Source organism: Tubulanus polymorphus, chromosome 7 (genome assembly GCF_964204645.1).
Source record: "Tubulanus polymorphus chromosome 7, tnTubPoly1.2, whole genome shotgun sequence".
NCBI lineage: Eukaryota > Metazoa > Nemertea > Palaeonemertea > Tubulaniformes > Tubulanidae > Tubulanus > Tubulanus polymorphus.
The window spans coordinates 20,659,554-20,675,112 of record NC_134031.1 but is presented as its reverse complement, the minus strand read 5'-3'; positions in this window follow the sequence as shown (position 1 = coordinate 20,675,112).

Genomic DNA, 15,559 nt, shown 5'->3' with positions numbered 1-15,559 from the left:
CTATATCGTTATACACGGCAACGAAATATGATTAGATTCTCTAGTCTGGCTTTGGGAGAAGAGCAGGTGGCAATTCTCCATAGTTCACTGGAATCAAACGGGAAGTTGACATCGCCTGTGAAGTTACGCTCATGTAGCTGCGCAGGAGTTAATGTCAAGGTCGGCTGCATAGCGATGGATTCCAATGGGAGAGGAGAGAGAGTTTGCGTCGTTGTCAATGCTAGCGAATTATTGGACTATCGGCTGTAATGTACCCGATGTTATATCAGTGGTTATATAATGATTATTGTAATATATACTTATTAAACGATACGAAATCCGATATAGACTGGTGTGAATGGTGCATTTATTTTCCAAGTTAAGAGATATCTCCTATCGTGTCCCTATATGTGGAGACATGATGATCTAAAGCAAATATCCTCGTGTTACTTCGAATTCAGTTCTCAGTCCATTTGAGGTGAGATAAAGTCTTTAATGCGACTGATTTATAGACAGTCCATTTGAGGTGAGATAAAGTCTTTAGTGCGACTGATTTATAGACACTTTTAGAAAAATTGTCACCCACAATTATGCTGATAATGACGTCGACTCATTTTCCTAGAACGCTGAAACCGTTAAAATCTTGATAAGTCAATATCTACGATGTCGGGTAGTTATGGATGTCGTCAGGGGATTTCATCATGGAAGCAATCGAGTTTCAGTGAAACTATTCCATGATCTCATACATATCTACAATACCAATAGCGGTAACAAGCAATAAAACCGTCGACTCAAAAAGTAAGAGAATAGTATATAATTGATTTGATTCAGAGGTTACTGCATGTACGTATGTATCTGTATCTGAGTGAATTGGTGCAAAGGATATTGAGTTAGCTGAAAAGAAATAACGTTGTTCCTAATAAATGTTTCTAATATTTGACATCTGAGGATATTGGAGATTCATTCCATTGATCAAATTTTGTACACTATTGGACTCATTTTCTAACATTTCACATTCTGTTGCATAAACTTTCTTCCCTCAGTTTACCTATTTCGCCCTTCATAATCTAGTGTGCCAAGTCGTATATAGCTAAGGGTTGTCCTGGAAGAATATGATGCTGCATTTTGATCGGTAGACTAGAAGCTCTAAACTCCTGCTTGGTGTATATCATTTTTCTAGAAAGGAAAAATTGCATGTTTCTTTACACGCGCTATCCGACCTGAGTTCTCCTTGCTGAAAGACCCGCGGGTCTTCACGGGCACACATTATCGAATTAGCCAGGAGGACCCGCATTTTATGCACGTCACAGATGAAATAGAATTCCATAATGCTCACTTCTAGATAAAATCTAATTTACCAAGAACCTTACTATAGGTAGATGGGTGATCGTAGAGCGGCGGAGATCACTGTGGACACAACCACTTCCAGGACTGGGTGAAAATAAACGGGGAGTTTGAAGTTCTGGGCTAACAACACCCGTGGTCTCCACGGGGTTTACATGGCCAGACCTGACACCAGTTAAGAACTACCGCTATATGTAAAAATCCTGACGTTGACCAGTCACCTCACGTGTTCTATCGTGTTACGCACAGAATCGCTACGACGGGAAATAGTGCCGTAACTGTGCTAACTATAAAAGCAATCACTGGGTACGACGGGTCGCTTTATAGGTTTGTACCGACAGCTCACTGGAATCGTTAATAACGCCATGAATAGAACTGCAATTCTTCAGAACAGTAACTTGCGTATCGTCGTCGAAGCCGCGGAGAGATCTACATAAAACGCGCAGATAAAAGTGTAAATCAAACCCGTTGCTCCGCGAATAGCACCGAAATGTAATTTATTGGGTAAAATAAATTTCGTTTCCGTTTTTAGAACACGAAGGAAAAAGCGAAAAGATATATTGTTCCGTAGTTAACGCTACAAAATGCGAGTATTTTATTATTGTTGGGGAAATTGATAACTGCTCTTAAGGCGCTTGACCTTCATTATCAAGACATTTGATGTATCTTATCGATTGCACAAGGGCGAACTTCGGTTATTGGACTATGTCAATTATTTGCGAAGTGAAACCGAATGTCCGTTAGTCCGAACTATAGTCCGGAAATGTTAGCGCCCACGCGATTGAGCACGTACGGTTGCACGTACGGTAGTTCGCACCATGTTCCAAGATGGCCGATACTGTGAAATCCGTTACGACCGAATCGAAGCGCGTTCGATTATTAGTTCCGATCACCATTCGACTAACTATACGAAAACCGAGGATGATCGGAAAGTCTTAAGCGTTGTGGAACTCAACTGTGAAATTGAATCGGGCCACGCCGTAACGTAAATCTAAATTAGAATGCAATTATAAAGAAACTTTGCCCATTTGCCTCCCCACCCAGTGACTGCGTGAAAGCGGATGTTCCGGGAGTTAGTCGTGTCTATATGGCTGCTGATTTCCGCTTCCGGGCCCCCACACGCGCCTAGATTTATTTGAGTAATTACTGCGCGATGAATTATATTTCATCGATTAGAGATAAGTGGCAGTTAAAAGTCTCCATTTCTTCTCAAATTCATATCGAATCGATGTTGAGCGATCAGCGCCTAAAATTGTTTAGCATTTAATAATTTGATGGGTACGTTGTGAACGGCTTTGTAAAACCATATATATTTGGTCTTTCAACGAAACAAAATGACGTATACGATTAAAAAATCGAATGTTTCTTTATTCACGAAATCGATTATCACTGTATGCTTACAATACAAAAGCTCGTTTACAAAACCGGCAACACAGATTACGAAAACACGAAAAAAACGACAAACCTTCACTTATTTCGACAAAACCCGAAAGAGAAAATATCGATGTTTTTTTGTTGTTGTTGTTCTAGTGCCGACCAAAAAAAAAACACCTAAACTGGTTTTTCAGTCGGATGCGTGTCGCGCGTCAGGCTTAACATAAATTTACGTTTGGTCGTGTTCCGCATCGTACATTGTAGATCCATATCAATGTAGGCCTATATCACGTGAAATCGAAGAAGCGTCGTTAAATCAAACCGACTTCTAAATCTTATTTAGTTTATCTTGTTCTGATGATTATTACGATGTGAAAAAGCTCTTGCCAATAACCCGCTTCAGAAATCTTCTACGCTCGTGTAAAGAAACGGCAAAGCAAAACTCGCTCTAAAAGCTTGCAGATGTTTCATGTTCCGTCGACTAGTTACCAAAACGGAAATTTACTTTTCTGATCCGCGGTCGTTCGAGAATTAGTGCGCGCAGACGGCGGATATCAGATCCGCAGTTTTGAAAATAAACACCGAACTTCCGTAGTTCGGATATAAGCTATACGCGGTAAGATCAAGAAAATTGTTTTCGCTCCAAAGGATTAAATCTGCCATAGATTGCTACCCCCATTAAATACAATCTACTCCATTAAACAAAGAACTCTAGAATTAAAAATGGCTGCCTCTGATGCGAATCGTAATGATAACGTAGTGCAGATTTAACTTTAAGAAATACATCACCTTGGTTCAGACATTCGCTGGAAGATTGTGAAACGTTTTGTGTAGTCCTGGTTTCATGTGCGTAAGACAGGAAAGGGAATTGTTTTGATTTTGAAAATGAAACTCTGATAATCCACAAGGTTTGCCATATAGTTGAAAAACAGTTCAACCATTCCTAACCAAGGTAGATACAAATGATGGATACGTTTTGTAAGACAATGTTAGATTTTCATAGACAAGTCATTGTTTTGAATTTATGAAAACCCCAAAATCTAAAAAAGACTTTGACTTTGCGGTTTGACTGAGGCTGCTTTACAGTGAATTCTAACACAGGTTTCTCTCACAAGGAGAAACGGCCATTGATGAAAGTCAAGTCACTACCAAGTATCACTTAGTGACATTGTCGCCCTGCGCTATAGGAGAATTTGATCTGTTTCCAAAACAGTTTATAGTATTATATTTGAGTCAAAACGTAAAACTACCCATACAGTTTTTCTATCAATAGCGGGTTTTTCCAAAAGGTGGAGATTTGTTCGTTTTGATAGAAGACTGAGAAGATGAATGAGTGATGAGCAGCTTGCGTTTGAAAAGGTCCAAGGCAACAAACGTATTCATCGATCATCATATCAAGAGTGACTCTCTATCAACATTGTTTCAAATATATCGGTATAGATCTCGGAACAACGCGGGGGTCACGCAAAAGACATGATACTACTTCAAACGACGTAGAAACCGATATCGCCAGACGAGACTGTCAATCGACACGGCTCGTAGCCTACACGTATCATCGTCGTGTGTGTATCATTTTCTACAAAGATATCCGGCTGTTTGCGAATCATTTCGTTTCATCGGTAGAAAAATTCGTTTGATGAAGAAAAGCTTTCAGCGTCTGTTGAGGGATGAAGCGCTGTTTGCTTCCGACACGCTTTTTATCGACAGTGGCGAACCTGGCGGGCCCTCGCTTGCCACAAGAGGAATCCTCCATCGCCAAATATGTTGAGTCGAATAGAATCAATCAATCAATAAGTAACGTAGCATGAAACAATGTATTCGGATGTATTTTTCTCATTAGCTCGACTCATACAACGGCCAATAATGTAAATGATTGCTCGCTTTCTCGGCGAAAGTTTCATGATATCGCACTAATGAAAATTCCTATCATATTTTTCTCCGCAACGATTATTCGCCATGACACATCACGTCAGATTCAGTGGCTCCAGATTTGAGAAAATTCCGAGATTTAATGAGACACCGCGAAGCAACGAACACCAAGTTATGTTATTGAGTGCCAGTAAACTGCTATTGATTTTAGATAACATTTTGAATTGATGTTTTCACTTCCAACAAGGTTTTTTCACATCGTAGCAGAGAAACTCGTTTGTGTTCACAGTGACCGGATCAGAATTGTTGGTACTGTAAGAATATGTTAATTCCTGTATCTCTCGTATATATAAAATAACAATTAAATGTCAATTGATAAATATATACAATTAACAAACACCGTTTTTGCAGTCCCAGCAACTCTGAGACGAGCCTGTACTGTGGCCTGGGTTATCAATCTGTTACTCTGAGACGAGCCTGTACTGTGGCCTGGGTTATCAATCTGTTACTCTGAGACGAGCCTGTACTGTGGCCTGGGTTATCAATCTGTTACTCTGAGACGAGCCTGTACTGTGGCCTGGGTTATCAATCTGTTACTCTGAGACGAGCCTGTACTGTGGCCTGGGTTATCAATCTGTTACTCTGAGACGAGCCTGTACTGTGGCCTGGGTTATCAACCTGTTAGCCCCTAGAGTCGAGAGAGTTCGATGTGAAAAAAACAGCACAACTACCGGCGTCGTGTAAATAATGATAGAATGAAATTATTTCTGGTGAAACGATTTGAATAATGAATACGATCAGGCGCTAGTTGATCGACGGATCGTTTGGTAGCATGTCACAACGTAGTGTGGTCTTTACTGCCTTCGATAAAAAATCGATTCGTAATTCAAGTTATTTTCGTTTGACTATAATAATTGGCCCGCTGGTGAGTCCACGTGAAAACTGGTTTGATTTTAGATATTAGAGAATGAAATGAATTATTTGTTTTTTTTTATAGGTGGTCCGGGAAGTATTGGTCTTACGAAAACGCAGATTATGGTTATATCGACTTGTTCTACTGTGATAGGATTATTTTTCATCGTTGCTGCAATTATGAGAGTTCGGTACGTTTTTATTTATTCTTTTCTTATTGCTTTGAAAACAACGATTTATTTGAAAAAAGTATAAACATGGTCAAAACAGAAACAGAAATGTAATTTATTGAACTGTATTGATCTAGTTCCAAGTGAAGATATAGTCCCCAAATAGGCTTGAATGGATCCGGTTGCTCACAGTCACGACTATACATCACAAGTCCTAATGTTCTCATGGTTCTATAGTTAAGACTAATTCACAAGTCTCATGGTCAGTTAAGACATGTCTTGAGTCGTCAGATAGGCTATAGAATCAAAATCACTACTGATCCTTGTTTTAGCAGCTATAGGGACTTTACTGCAAGTCTGCGTTGGTTGATTTGCGTTGCGAGGCTATTTTGTGATGAAAGTCATTTTGCGTTTCGTGGTGTAACACTAAATTGATTTATCATTGTTTAACTTGAAAGCTTTTCCTTGATTAACAATTCTATCTATAGCCTACATCGGATAGGTGACATAACGATGGAGTACGCCAAAAATTGGGCGTTTAGTGACGCAGTATATTGTAGGGTCTTAACTGAAAATTAATCCAAGGTAGTGGTACGGCACCGGTATATAAAATCTTGCCTTGAAATTTTCAATTCATTGATTCAATAAAAAGCCACGAACTATTTGTGTTTTGATTTAGGGTTGCCGCTAAGTACTCGTGAACTGGAAAATATTGGCGAATTCGCGGGTAAAATATTTGCGAGGATTATAGTGAATGCGGGGTTTTTGCACATTTAGAGTTGTGAGAGGATTCGCCATGTGAATAAGGTCTCTGTTAGCTGTTGACCATGCAGGCGGTCCATAGGGAAAACTGCTGCTCAGTCAGATTTCAGTATTATTGTGGTAAATGGCAATCATACAACGTGAACTGAATCGATTTGATATCTCAAGTTCTATTACATGGTGATCAGCGATTAGCGAGGTGCTAATCTTAGCCGTGCAATTTAATAAGAAAAAACTAGATGATGCGCCATTCTACAGCATTTCTTTAATCACGATATGAATGAGGCTTCATATTTCACTAGTCGTTGGGAAACGCGCGTCACTGCGATGTAAAACCCGCTACTTTTTTCTCTGCATTCGTGTCTTCGTAACAACAACAACATTGCGCACTTCCCGCGTGAAACGAGCTCGACATTTTTTTCGAATGGTTGTCAACGGATTTCCGAGTGCGACATCCGACATCGCCGTCATAAAATGCTAATTACTGACATTTACTAGCAGACGGTCGTTGTATATGCCGGAGATTACGTTCGTTTCAATCCGGCGGATAGACTTTCCCAACATCGCAAATTGCGGCCGTAATTAACCACGTTAATCAGTGTGCACTGGCCGTACATTAACGTCGAAGAACTTATCAATTGAGCCGGTCCTTTTGTCACAATAAACTCGCTTCAAAAGCGCGGACTGACAGTTCGCCGCCGCGAGGCCTCGCCAGCTCCATGAATCCGACAACATTCAGGCTAAAAGTGCGGCTTACTTTAACACATCGATGTTGACGATGTTGACAGAATATTCTATCGGTTGCACATTAAGACACATCAACGTCCAGGGGCGCTATTGCCTGCTAGATGATTAGATTTCTTCATAATGTTTTCTGTTTAAAACCATCGCTACACCAGTCAAACACTATTCATCTGCTGATTACATGAAATATCGCGCTTCATGTCTCTCCAACCAGGCGCTTACTGAAATTCTGATTTCTTTCTCAACTATTCGTCCTGACCTTCAACTTTCTAATCTATTCGATAATCGATTTTGAATGCAATATTATGCCGCGGTTACAGAAGTCATCGGGTGTGAAATTTCAATAACACACGGTTGACAGAAATATTTAATTTTCCGATGAACCTATAGTTCTACGTGCGTCATGACCTATACCGCGATGGCACTAGTATATCACCCTCATACAGTTAAAACCAAGTCTATTTCAACATGAAAAAAGAAATCTCCGTTTCAAATCATTAGCAATTCCATATATTTGAAGTGGTTTTGTAATCGAGAAACCTAAAATGGCATTGATCATCCTAAAAACTCAAGACCAGAAGTCTTTCCCATTTTAAATTATGCTCCAGTGCGAAATAAAATTCGCTTTAAATCTTTTAAATTGTTTACATAGTCGGTTTTAAACGTCAGAGTTTTGGTGGCTATTCTACTAGAGATAAATGCTTATCTGTGACGTGGTGGCCTTATTCTGGAAATCATCTGGAGAATTTCATAGAATACTGTGTGACACAGGAGAATTTGCCTGTTTGATAACGTTTCACGGTTACAAATAGTGTGAGCGTTCGTTATTTTCATCATATTTTGTCGGGTTTAGTTGAAAAGAATCTACGACGATGAGCGCGGATTCGACGTGGGAAATGCCATAACCGATTGTGTTTATCTCGGAAACCGAGCGACAGCCAGCGAAACACGATTGCTCGATTATGTCTCGGTTCATTACGAGAATTATTTCAACTTGATTTCGTCTTTAAAGCTAAGGAATTCTCCGCCACCAAGCGCAGCGCGTCGTCGGCTCAGCCCCGTCTCCACCAACGAGCGTGCATTCGATGTCTCGGGCTTCGAATGGGAATATTTTCGATAAATCGATATGAACGGTTGACGGATTCATCACGATAAATGAATAGGTTTTAATTACGAACGACAAGTTTAGATTATATATCATCTGTGCGGAGAATCGATAGGTTCATCACTGCGGTATTAATTGGTAATATATATATCAACGGGTCCGCACGACAGGTGGCACCGGAGATCTGTAAACCTAATACACATCTGATACCTGCTTTAATCAACGGTTTCTTCGAGTATATCGGGCGCAGTACAATATTTGCCCAAAGACCCCTGCATTCCCTGTCTGTGGAACATTAAGATAACACATGTTGTCAGCTGTACTCGATGTCCGAGACGATTTCTGCAAATGGTAATGGTACAGTGGCTCGTATTTGAAGTTTGGGGGTGAACTGTAGCTTAGATCCATCAGTATCCCAGGTACTATTAAATATACAAAGAAAAATGATTCTTTTTGAACACTATTTGAATCCACAGTACGGTCATGGTACTTCCGATCAGCCCTATATATTGAAGTCCACGTCCATATGAGTCTTAGGAAATATATAAAATATGATTATACATATCATATCATATCATAAAATACATTTCTTTCGACAATTCATGATTCCAATTTTGGAATCTGTCAATCATTATGCGCAGTAGATTGTAGACGATGTTGACAATGAACACGGTTTTGTTGTACGGCTTTGATAATAACTGTAGAAGAGCTTTTAGGAATTCGATCTCGTTTGCCAGACACGAAGCTCGCCTCAAATTACTTTCTGTTTTTGAAAGCTGGATGTCACATCTTGCAGCATTAGCATACATCCGGTTTGAAGCGTGCTCATCGAAGGCTCTCCTATCGATGATTACAACATGATGGCGGCGCATAGTTTTAGAAACTATCAATTTTACTTTAATCTAATCGAATTAGGTGATAGGACGAACATCGTTAATCTTCTGTAGAAAAGTAACCGTTTTAGCCTGTTCGGTGATTATCATCATTGTCTAACCTTTCGTCCAGAATCCACCCCCTTCCTTCGAGAAAAACAACAGGCAATGAAAACTAGACAGGACAACGATATCAGTAAAATTAAATTTGGCAATATCGTCATCATTTCGAAATATATTTTGTAATACCAGAAGAAGTACTTTTAATATATAGGCTAAAATTCAATGCTGAGATCAGTATTGATGACCACATGAAAAAAACACATTTTCAGAAAAAAAAACATTGCTCGTCGGGATATACAATACGGATAGTTGTCTCTCGATTCTAATTTCATATTTGATGATAGATGATACACATATACCGGATACAACAAACTTCAATTCAGATCCTCGTCGTCGAAGAAACATTAGCGACATTTCTAGTGGAATCCAATGCAGGATTCTCTCTCAACCCTGTATCACTCAACTGGATTAGGATTAGCATGAAGTATCACCTGCGGGACGTCATCATCGCTTAGATCCATCGTTTGGAAGTGGACAGATTTGTTAAAACATCTATAACCGGTTTAATCAGCCGTTTCGTAATCGTATCCTATAAACATGCTACAAGAAAGATTCCTCAGTATTCGCTGATAGTTAGCATAATCTATATGTACTTACAAGGACGAAGGAGAGTGCGAGAGGCGCATATTGAGAACTAGATGGATAGATATGAATGTTGTGAGGCCATGTGTGTTTTTCACATGACGGTGCCATATTGGCGGCAGAATACAATAACGTGTTCTTGTTTGGCCAACGAGTCTACAGATCCCAAAGTGACATTTTCCTGTTATGTAGGCCCTTTTCATAGTTAGCCTCGACTTGTGGTCGAAACTTATAACCTAACACATTATAGTTTGTCGTAACGTTTTTCAGTGTCAGCCATCTTGGAACTGTGCTATAAAGCGACTGCGCAAAACCCAATGGTTGATTATTTCCGCACTGAAGTTCCGACTAACTGATATTCGGTTTCACTTATTTCGCAAATAGTCGACTTACTCCGATAACCGAAGTTCGCCCCGGCGGTCAACCAAACACGACGACCTTACTAGCACGGCCTCAGTTAAAATATGTCAGCGAGATGTCACTGTTCGAGATATATATCACTGGGGGAAATATCCCCCTCATGGTGGATATGGATACATCAATTTACCAAGGGGAGAATAACACACTGCATTCCGTTTTGACAGGTAGTGTTCAGCTGCACTGCCATCACGGTGGGTGATACGTCATTTAATCGGGTCATTGACGGCACGCCTAGTGATAGTTAATAAGATGGTTCATCAGTTCTATACACGTATTTATGTAATAGATATCTAATGAGAGAGAGATGGAATATAATTCCCTTGAGTTATTGCGATCAAAGCTATGTAGGCTTATGATAATACCAAAGCTTACACTACAAACAACCATAGTTTACGAAGTGGTAGGTCGGATCCGCTGATCAATGTGCGCATATTTCAAAGTAACATTTTCATAAAGAATACTCGTTTCAAAGTTTTTCGTGCCCAGGTTTTGGCGCTACACATAGGAATTTCATTTTGAGAAACGATAGGCGAAAGTGTCCGTACCCGTATCGAGATCCAGGCTTCATTCAGGGGATCCAACGCGCCGGATGTAACCGTAAAAATTCTAAAATGAAAACGTATGAAATTGACATCGACGTCACGTGTCATCAAAATGAAGATGAATAAAGATCTCTGCCACGTATACTATTAACCGGAAGTAAATGGACAAGTGACGTAACGGAAGTGACGACGATCTCTTGAAATTAGTGCAGGAGAACCGTCGAATTTTGGAATCCGTTCGCCCAGGGAGGTTCCCTGGTTCGCCTAAGTTGCTGAATTGAACGAGCTGAATTATTTCCCTCTGACAGTGAATTTAATCGAATTTGAAACTAGCGTTCCATGTGTATGTATGCGAGTGTGCCTGTATTAATCTGTATATTCAAATCATTACGCATATATGACCGCAGAGTATTGATTTTTTTTCACCAGACGAAATTCTCTCGATATTAATGCACACAAGAATAACCGAGCCACCCGATTTTTCAGACGACGCGCTGCTATGGCTGAAAATGTCTCCCATTTATTCACTATCTATTACGTGTCATTGCTGATAACGCGAGTTCCCGATTCTTTTCGCCCGGTTGACGATTAATTGCTTTCGTTAATGCTATAGCAAAAAAGGCCGACTAATTTCCTGACCCAGAGTCTGATGTCACCCACCTACGCAAAGCAAGCAGTAGTTTGAAAACCGTTAGATCGTTTACAGTAAGCTTTAGCACGCGATTTGTTAAGTATTTTGCCGGGAATGTTCACAGTACACCAATAACGGTGGCTGAGCCATACAGCAAAAAGCAGCTGATTCTGAATTAAAACGATTGGTCCAATTTTATGTCTATTCGAGTGATATCTTTTCAGATCAGATTCCAAGTGCTCGATGTTGTTTAGTCATTTTGTCCTCGTTTGTTTTATCGGCAAAATTTCACGATAAAATATCGGACCAGGCAGCCGTATATATGTGTTGATTTTAATTTACTCTACGAAGCAATCTTTCACATAAAGGATACTCAAGGCGAAATTACTTCGATTTTTCTTTTGGCGTAATTAGCTTACGCGAAATAGTAATTACGTGAATTTCGAGTACGATGCGGGAAATCTACGAGTTATTCTTCTTAATTACGTTTTGTTTTTGATTACATTCGAAGCGATATTTCTCGAGGGGTGCACGATATGTATATAGTACGCCTAATGGTCTTCCAACCGCTGTAGGCGCTTCATTTCGTCTAATTAGAATCGGTGTAGAGATCGGTACGGATTGACTAGAGACTAAAGTCTGTCGCACTCTAGCGTTAATGGAAAATTCGAATTTGTTTGGGATATTTTAAAGAAAATAATTATGATATCAAATTCAACGGGCGTCGAAAAAATGATTTCACAAAGAAATTGCGGTCACTCTCGGCATAAGTGGAACATGATGGATTTCGAATGAATGAGACGTTCTGACCTCGGCTCAGAAATGGTTAAATCGTGACGCTGCGAAAGCCGTTCTAATTACCAAACAACACGCACGTTCTTTCACCGGGAAAGATCAACAAATTCAAAGTGACGTTACAAATTAGCGTTTTTAGTAGCAAATGCACACTCGCCGGGGGACACGGTGCAAAAATACACGGTGCAAAGCGTGACGAAGTATTTTGATGAAATATCATTCGTAAAAATCTCATTTAAAGCATTCAGCCGAGTATTAAAGAAAATTTGGCAGTTTGATATCAAGTAGTTGATATAAGAAGATCTCATTCTGACGACGGAAGATCGTCTTTCTTGTTTTATTATCGTTGGATTCTATATATCGTCATGGCGGAGGCAAACTAGGAGGTAATGTTTTCGTGATCAAATCTGCGGAAAATAATTTTTGAAAAAACCAATCATGACATGACGTGCCAATACATCGCGGTTAAGGCGTTGAAGTTTTATTTCTTGTTTTAATTGCGATGTTTTGAAGCTCAAATAATAACGCCAGACGGCTATGGGAGACATCAGTCGACGGTTCAACATTGTTTAATTGAAATTTAAATGTAATTGCTTCCTCGTACGTCACCGGTAACACTGCACCTTACCATCAATCAAAGTTTATTTCAATACGAATGACGTCTCACCTTCGAGTTAGATTATTATTGGAGTCGGAATTTTTATCTTATGAACTTCAGGTTTTACCGCTGCAAAAAGCTAGCTACAGACATGTGCTGACTTTATAAATCCCCCTATGACGTCATCAGACTGAGAAGCGATTTATCATGCCTTTAGTGCCGTACGTATTTAGGAGTTGTGATGTTATGTCATCAAATTGCTTGGTAACTGATGAATTATCTAGCTATAGAATAATTATCTTTAGAATAATTTTCATCAACATTTGAAGGCAAGATTTTTGAAACGTCGATAGTGATTTTTAACCGTCGAGTCAATAATACTGGTAAAAATACCCATCGTCGAATGTTGCTCGTCGAATATCGGATATCTCGGTAATAAATGGCTAGAGTCCCGCAGCAACCTCGACGGGCGAGGTTGATAATTTTCCAATTTTTCAATCAGAGAAAAGGCGACGTTAGGTTTTTTTTCTATTCGCAGGCTTTCATTTCATCCCCTGTGGTAAAGTGCAATCAAATAGAGATCCGCAATTGTTCACGCTATTACGAGACGCAACGAATTCAACTTTGAATATTTCAAAATGTAAATTTCGCCGCGCGCTTGATACGCCGCACCACACCAACGGAACGAGTGCTAATTGCAAAAATTCATCGCCCGGGGATCCAAACAATGCGCGTTTTCATCTACACCTACTTAACCCCTTAAATGTCAACAACATCAAGAATTATTTTTACATGATACGTATGGAAATAAAAATCTGTCGACCGAGTTGCTCGCTAAACAAGAAAATTCGACCGACGTCGTGGCTGTACTACTCGTAGGTCAAGGTTGCTGAAATGATTTTGAGTTAATCCAAGGATCATCAATATCAGTATCGGCATCGGCACCGGCATCGGCACCGGCATCGGCACCAGCATCAGCATCAGCACCGGCATCAGCATCAGCACCAGCATTTGAACAACTGGCACCAGGTTTCTATACAGCGCGTTTGACTTATTTATTTATGTATGTGAGCAGCGTGGTCTTGTGTAGGCGCAGAAAAGTCGTCGACCATATTCCTGCATTCCTTTATCGAGGTGACGCGTTCAAAGATGAACACGGTGATGGCTTGCCAGGACGCCGTTAATGATCGGTTCGAGTGATGTCCGAATTTGGTCAGGAAAGTTGTAGGAATTTAGAAAGGTTCATATCATCATAAGTCTTTATGATAACATCTCTCTTTTCTTAACATCTCATATCCTTCTCTCATTGCAATCTTCGATATATCAGCAATGCTTAGCGGATTCCGGGCTCGCGTTGATCAAATAAGAGCGAATAAGTTCGTTTTTGATTACCTCGCGAGTTTTTGATCTATATCCGAACGTATCAAGCATTCGGTTCGAACCAATAAATGCATTTAATTTCCGTATACTCACTCCCCGCGCCCGGCTCGGATTTATTTCCAATTACTTAGGATTTGTAATCCTAATCAAGTCGGCTCGAACTACTTAGGAGATAACTTGCAAATGGCAGGTTTAACGAAGGGCCGCCAAACACCTACACAATACGGCAAACGAGGTGGCATTTCAAACTATACCCTTTCGCTAAGAAACCGGTATTTTGCGAATGGTCTGATTACCTCTCTTCGGTAATTTCCTCGTGATAAATTACCCAAGTTTGCCTTATGAAAACACGACCAATTGATTCAGTAGTAGATTGAATTACCCATTGATATCCGCAACGGGCAGCAGTCGGAATCCTTAGCAGCATCTCCTTACGATGTCGCGCACAGCGAAACCGACCCCGGGTTAGAAAAAAGAGCCGAATTAACATAAAACGTTTTTGTGGTTTAGATGATAATTACTGGGCTCTGCTACCGTGAAATCGCTAAGAAGCCAAATTTGAGCATCAAATCTTTCATGGCAGGGGGCCTCAGACCCTCTTTCAATTCCAACCAAGTTAGAAACTAACCCGCCCAAAAATTTGCTACGGACCTGATTTTGTACACAAACGAAAGGAGACATTCCTCTTCAAATGAAAGTGTATATTGCAAGTGTAATACGTATGTATATAATCATATTGTATAAACGGCTTTTCAGGAGCGTCCGCCCGGGGAGTTAGCATTTTCGTGATTACCGGAAATTTGGTGTCGTCTGTTGTGAGACGAGAAACGGACGACATTTTCGAGACAGGTCAATCACCGTTAATAATACTAGGAAACTTACTGCGGTGTTCTGCGGAACACTGGCGGCGGGCTGGTCGATTATGGGCTGTTAGATAACGAGAACGTATTAAACGTAATAAATAACGGGGGAGAGGGGAGGGAGAGGGGAGGGAGGGGGGAGGGAGAGGTGGGAGGTCGCCGTTTCATTATCTCAGACGAAGTTGATTTTACCATACAGCAATGACATACGCGCCGCTAATTACGAGGGTATGTTATTAATCGAATGAAATTACGCTCCATTTGCGTCGATGTAGTCGGCTAATCCTTTTTAGACGGGACCAATTTACGTGTATGTCATCGACATCGAGTAAAGCATCGACAGATATTAGTTTTGTGAATTAACGAATCATTCATAAATCTAATAATAAATCTATCTTTGACGATCGTTCGCTTCAATGTTATGATGATTGATCGTGGCGCAATACCGGCGGATGCCGCGACGAGTTCAGCTACACCCGCCGAGCGCCTGAAGAACG